General features: G+C 39.6%; 1 non-coding gene across 1 annotated transcript; it reads left to right on the top strand.

Annotated features, from left to right (window-relative positions):
• The first annotated feature begins 2,626 nt into the window (after positions 1-2,626).
• LOC111562153 lies at positions 2,627-2,750 on the top strand. The gene has a single exon (XR_002745197.1). It is a non-coding gene; the product is annotated as a small nucleolar RNA SNORA31 (small nucleolar RNA).
• The last annotated feature ends 3,658 nt before the right edge of the window (positions 2,751-6,408 follow it).

Below are 6,408 nucleotides of genomic sequence, written 5' to 3'. Positions count from 1 at the left end.
TCGGTTAAGCGTCCGTCTTCAGCCAGGTCACGATCTCGCGGTCTGCGAGTTCAAGCCCCGCGTCAGGCTCTGGGCTGATGGCTCAGAGCCTGGAGCATGCTTCTGATTCTGTGTCTCCCTCTCTCTCTGCCCCTCCCCCGTTCATGCTCTCTCTCTCTCTCTCTCTGTCCCAAAAATAAATAAAAGTTGAAAAAAAATTAAAAAAAAAAAAAGACAGTCTCTGTAACAAATGGTGCTGGGAGGACTGGACAGCAGCATGCAGAAGATTGAAACTAGACCACTTTCTCACACCATTCACAAAAATAAACTCAAAATGGATAAAGGACCTGAATGTGAGAGAGGAAACCATCAAAACCCTAGAAGAGAAAGCAGGAAAAGACCTCTCTGACCTCAGCCGTAGCAATTTCTTACTTGACACATCCCCAAAGGCAAGGGAATTAAAAGCAAAAATGAACTACTGGGACCTTATGAAGATCAAAAGCTTCTGCACAGCAAAGGAAACAACCAACAAAACTAAAAGGCAACCAATGGAATGGGAAAAGATATTTGCAAATGACATATCGGACAAAGGGCTAGTATCCAAAATCTATAAAGAGCTCACCAAACTCCACACCTGAAAAACAAATAACCCAGTGAAGAAATGGGAAGAAAACATGAATAGACACTTCTCTAAAGAAGACATCCGGATGGCCAACAGGCACATGAAAAGATGTTCAACGTCGCTCCTCATCAGGGAAATACAAATCAAAACCACACTCAGATATCACCTCACGCCAGTCAGAGTGGCCAAAATGAACAAATCAGGAGCCTATAGATGCTGGAGAGGTTGTGGAGAAATGGGAACCCTCTTGCACTGTTGGTGGGAATGCAAATTGGTGCAGCCGCTCTGGAAAACAGTGTGGAGGTTCCTCAAAAAATTAAAAATAGACCTACCCTATGACCCAGCAATAGCACTGCTAGGAATTTACCCAAGGGATACAGGAGTACTGATGCATAGGGGCACTTGTACCCCAATGTTTATAGCAGCACTCTCAACAATAGCCAAATTATGGAAAGAGCCTAAATGTCCATCAACTGATGAATGGATAAAGAAATTGTGGTTTATATACACAATGGAGTACTACGTGGCAATGAGAGAGAATGAAATATGGCCTTTTGTAGCAACGTGGATGGAACTGGAGAGTGTGATGCTAAGTGAAATAAGTCATACAGAGAAAGACAGATACCATATGGTTTCACTCTTATGTGGATCCTGAGAAACTTAACAGAAACCCATGGGGGAGGGGAAGGAAAAAAAAAGAGGTTAGAGTGGGAGAGAGCCAAAGCATAAGAGACTCTTAAAAACTGAGAACAAACTGAGGGTTGATGGGGGGAGGGAGGGAGGGGAGGGTGGGTGATGGGTATTGAGGAGGGCACCTTTTGGGATGAGCACTGGGTGTTGTATGGAAACCAATTTGACAATAAACTTCATATATTAAAAAAAAGTAAATAAAAATAAAATTAAGAAAAACAAAAAAAAACTCCTCCAGTTTTTCAGTTATTTTGGGGGTGGGAGGGAGGTAATAATTCACAACACAAAAAGTCTCAAATAAAAGAAAATGTGCCAAATTTTAAAATAAGAAGACAGGAGATATGTCACAAAATGAACAATATAGGAAACAATTCCAGTGATCTCAGAGATGTGGGCAATAGTTCTCAAAGAAAAATGAAATGTAGACATTTTTTAAAAAAAACAAAATAAAAGATATGCCCCAAAAAGAAAGATTCAGGGAGCACTATTTTCAGAATGGGTCATTAAGAAACAAAAATAAAGATCTTGGTATTATGCTCGCCAATTGGAAACTTACTGATTTTAAGATAAATGGCCTTGAAAACTGCACTGAACTGAATCCATTTTAGTGGACTATTCAAGACAGACAACTATCTCTCAGGTCCTTTGGAAAATAATGGAATTCAAGTGCAGTACTAATCCAATAAAGAATTTTCAAGAGTCAATATCAGCTACTTAGCATGGTGATAGGCGCAAAGCCATTACTGTTGACTTCACTTCCGTTACTCAGAAGTATTGCTTTGCTATTAAACTATGGCTTTAGGGGATATTTAGACCTTTTCCCCCTAAGCATCCCTCGTAATTTATTCCATTTGGAAGATCTGCATCAAGCATAATTTAAAATCTTCGGGCTCTATTCTCTCCTGCAGAAGCATAGCTCCCATTAGTGCTAATGAAAGCTATCTGTACATCTCAAGCAGTGTACCTCTCATAAGTGTTTAAGAACCAAAATGTTTTATGTCCTGTGAGAGAAGCAGCACTAAAGAGAATCTGGATACAATTTAACAAGGTTAAAATGCAAAGGGTGGGTTGTTTTCCAGATGACAGTATTCCTTAAAAGGTATGTCATATTTCTGTTAAAAAAAAAGCCCAGCAGGGTTCTCACAGACTCACTGAGGGGGGGAAAAAAAAAAGCAGTCCCAACTTTGAACATACACAAAGAATAAGAAATACTTCTACTCTATAAAAGGAAGTTTGGGATTTGGGGTTGCTATTCTTCCTTTTTTTTTTTTTTTTTTTTTTTTTGAGAGGAGAGGGATATGTGTGTGTCTTAAGACTCAAGAGTATGACCCTTAACTGCATTTACTGATAGACCTTAAATAATTTGCTGTTGTTCTTTTGGTTTGCATTAGGATACAAAAGAAACAAACTCTGTGTACCTTCTGTCTTTGTGGCCCAGATTGAATAAGGGAATATATTTGCCAAAAAAAAAAAAAAAGAGTACATACTTTATCTGCAGAGTAGCTCTTTGCCTAGGGTCAGACACTCATCAAACCTTGTGCAGGCCCTCTCATGCCTTAGCTAGATTATTAGAGGATTAGAAATATGTTCTGTAAATTCGCGACTAAAAGCTTGTCATTTCCTACCTCCATCACACTCAACTGCCCCTGGATTCTTGTTTCTCTGGCCAGCGTGCTGCTGGATTTCACCACAGAGTATCCCAAATCGCACTCCAAGTAGCCTGCAGCCATTTCCTTCTACATCATCACCAACCTTGGAGCCTCCTCCTGCAGGTCCTCTGAGACAGCTGGTGAGCTTGTTTGGAATACCAAAATCTCTGAACTGCTGCAAGGGCAAATCTGTTTCAAGCCCCACCTCCACCCCTTACTGAAACTAAGGGGATATTGAATGCTTCCTGAAAACACCGAAATAATCCTGAAGACGATTAAAGGATTTCATCATATTTTGAAATCAAATGGCTGTTCAAAAAAAACTGGGATGGTCTCCAAGTTTTGATGTGGGGAAAATTTTGGTTATCACAACATTATCACTGAGGCTGTACGTGGCACAAAACATTGATATAAAGCAACATCACTGCTGATTAAACACCATTAGCATATTCAGTTGGAAACACAAACGTAAACACAGATTTCCAGTGTTTGCACCATGTACAATTGCAATATTCATCTTTGGGCAGGAGTGAATAAATAGAGACTTGGAGACAGAAGAAAAGCTAGTGTGCACACTCAAAGAATGTGTAAATGAATGCTTAAAGTAGCTGGGGAGGTCGTATTTATCTTATTTTTAAAAACACTGGTTAAGTTCTCTTTTATTTTTTTCTTTACAGCTTGTAGCTATTATGTACTTGTGATCTTGCCAAGTGGAATGTGGCTGGAAGCATATGTTTAATAAAAGTGTGTGCGGGCGCATACACACACACTCACACACACATTAAAGCAACACCATGGTTTCCTCTTAAACTGACAGATGTAAGGCACTTTGGGAATTGAGGCACTCCTATTTTAACTCTCCACATTATGTTCAGGCACTTGGAGTCTGAGTATGTTAGAGCAAAGGGAAATAAGTAAGCCTTATGCACATCAAGAACGGTAAGAGCTGACAGTCTGGAGCAGTTACTTTTTTTGTCCAGATTCTGAAAGTGTTTTTCTGTCAGTTGTTGATCTCATGTGTTTTCAAGATGCCAGAAACCCAATCTAGGTTGTGCAGAATTGGTTTCCTAGGCACGGACCTCTACCAAGCTCACAGTCCACCCATAGCCCACCCGTACAACCGTCTAGACCTTAGTACTGGTATTTTGTGCCTTTACGTCCACCTTTCTTTCCCTCCCACAAATTCCTAATTTGTTGTTGTAAGCCATGTCAATTCTCCACCAATTAAGGGTCACTATAAACAAATAATTTGCAAATATGCATACATATTCATGAATAAACATATTAAGATAATATTAGACTTATGTTTATATATGCTTACATATATGTTTATATGTTTATAGTTCTTTATCCTGTGCTCTCTAGGCATCAAAGATTGAGCACGTGAAAAAGTCTGAGATTCAAAAACCTGAGTTCGTATCCAAATTTTGCTACAATCTAATGATGTAATCGTGTAATTTTTCTCATAGTCACTTAACCTTTGTAAGTTTCAATTTCTTAATTTGTAAGATGGTAGAGCTACAATACTTAAGTGGTTTTCGATTTTTTTTAAGGAATAGAATCCTTTATTGCATGTAAAAACTTACCCAAAACCAATATTTAAAAGAGCCAAGACTGAAATGGCTCAAGTTGAAGCTGAATGGAGTGTGGTGTTTTCTTCTCTCCAACCTTCTCTTCTACCTCCCATTTCACCTTCATTGTTACCACTGCTTCCTCCATGAAGTCTGGGGAACACTACTGAAAACATGTGAAATACATCATCTCCGTGGACTCGTTTAGATTGAAATTATTTTATTCTAGGTATTTATTCTAGGTAGAAAAAGAGTGGTAGTCAAAACATTTAACATACGCAGTATGGATATCAATCTGTCAGCCTAAACCAACCAGTAACCTATGTCCCCACCTACCACGTGGGAATCAGTACTGACTTTGAGATTCATACCAAGCATGTTTAAGCATTAATGAATAACTGAGACTCACTTACAGGGTGAATATCTGACAAACCTAGTTAGCAGGGCTCTTGGGAGAATACAATGAAATAATGACTAAGAAAGTGGATGGCATGCTATAAAGCATTACAGAGATGAAGGAAGAGTATACAGACTCTAAAATCAGTGCTCCTCAAACACATACAGCTCCCAAAAACAAGCATCAACTTTCAGATTCAACGCAGTCTACATCTTCATTTAAAAAAAAATCTTCCTTGGGGCACCTGGGTGGCTCAATCGATTGAGCCTCCAACTTCTGTTCAGGTCGTGATCTCTTGGTTTGGGTTCACTGCTGTCAGCCTGTCAGCACAAAGCCCACTTCAGATCCTCTCTCCCCCTCTCTCTACCCCTTCCCCCCTTGTGATCTCTCAAAAATAAATACAGATTATAAAATATCTTCCCTAAATATAAATTCCATAGACACAGATGACAAAGTTTTACCCAATTAGCATCGATACACACAGCACTTAACTTCTCCATCTGAAACACCTGCATCCAGTTAGTTCCTGGCATTCCAATCTTCCTCAAGGGATTTTGGAGGACTGGTAATGTTCCGTTTCTGGATTTGGGTGCTGATGTGTTCAGTTTGCATAACTTTACTGAACTGTATTTTTGTGATGTGCATTCATATGTCAATAAATTTTTTTTTAAATCTTCTCAGGAACATAAGATAGGAAATTTCTTTAGAGCTACATGTGTGTATTGGTTTTCTAGTGATGAGCAACAAAATTACCATAAACTTAGCAACTTCAAACAACACACACCTACTATCTCACAGCTTTCATGTGTCATCAGGAGTCCAGCATGGCTTAGCCGGGTCCTTCCATCAGAGACTCACAAGGATGCAACCAAGGTATGGGTGGGACTGTATCTTCATCTAGAGGCTTGAATGAGGAATTTACTTCAAAGCTCTCTCAGGTTGTTGGCAGATTTCATTTTCTTGCTCTTGTAGGACTGAACGTCCATTTCTTACTGGCTATCATCTGGAAGTCCCCCTCTAGTTCTAGAGGCAACTCACAGCTCCCTACTATATGACCCTCTCCACAAGTGACCCACAACATGGCAGTTATTTCCTCCAGGTCAGCAGACTCTACTGAAATGGACTCATATAGAATCAAATACAATTAACTCCCATCGCTTTTGCCATATTCTATTGGTTACAATCAAGTCACAGTCTCCATGCACACTCAAGAGGAGGGGATCACTAGGGACTTGCATTAGGGCACGTCCAACACCATATCTAAAAGTGCTCACTACTTGTGCTTGATTTTCCCCAGAACACAAATACAGTTGTCTCTAAAGGAATCTCAAGTATCCAAAGCACAGGCAAAGTTTTGGGCAGTTTCTGTCTCTTGTGTTCTAGAACTGCCTGGAACTTTATACAATAGCTTTAGAAGCTTCCTAATCAAGAATTCAGTTTCATTGAGGATCACTGCATTACCTACATGATGCATAGTGAATGTGACAAGAAAGGGTCAGA

Source organism: Felis catus, chromosome C1 (assembly GCF_018350175.1).
Source record: "Felis catus isolate Fca126 chromosome C1, F.catus_Fca126_mat1.0, whole genome shotgun sequence".
Classification (NCBI taxonomy): Eukaryota; Metazoa; Chordata; class Mammalia; order Carnivora; family Felidae; genus Felis; species Felis catus.
The sequence above is the reverse complement of the archived record's forward strand: the minus strand, read 5'-3'. Positions and strand labels throughout refer to the sequence as shown.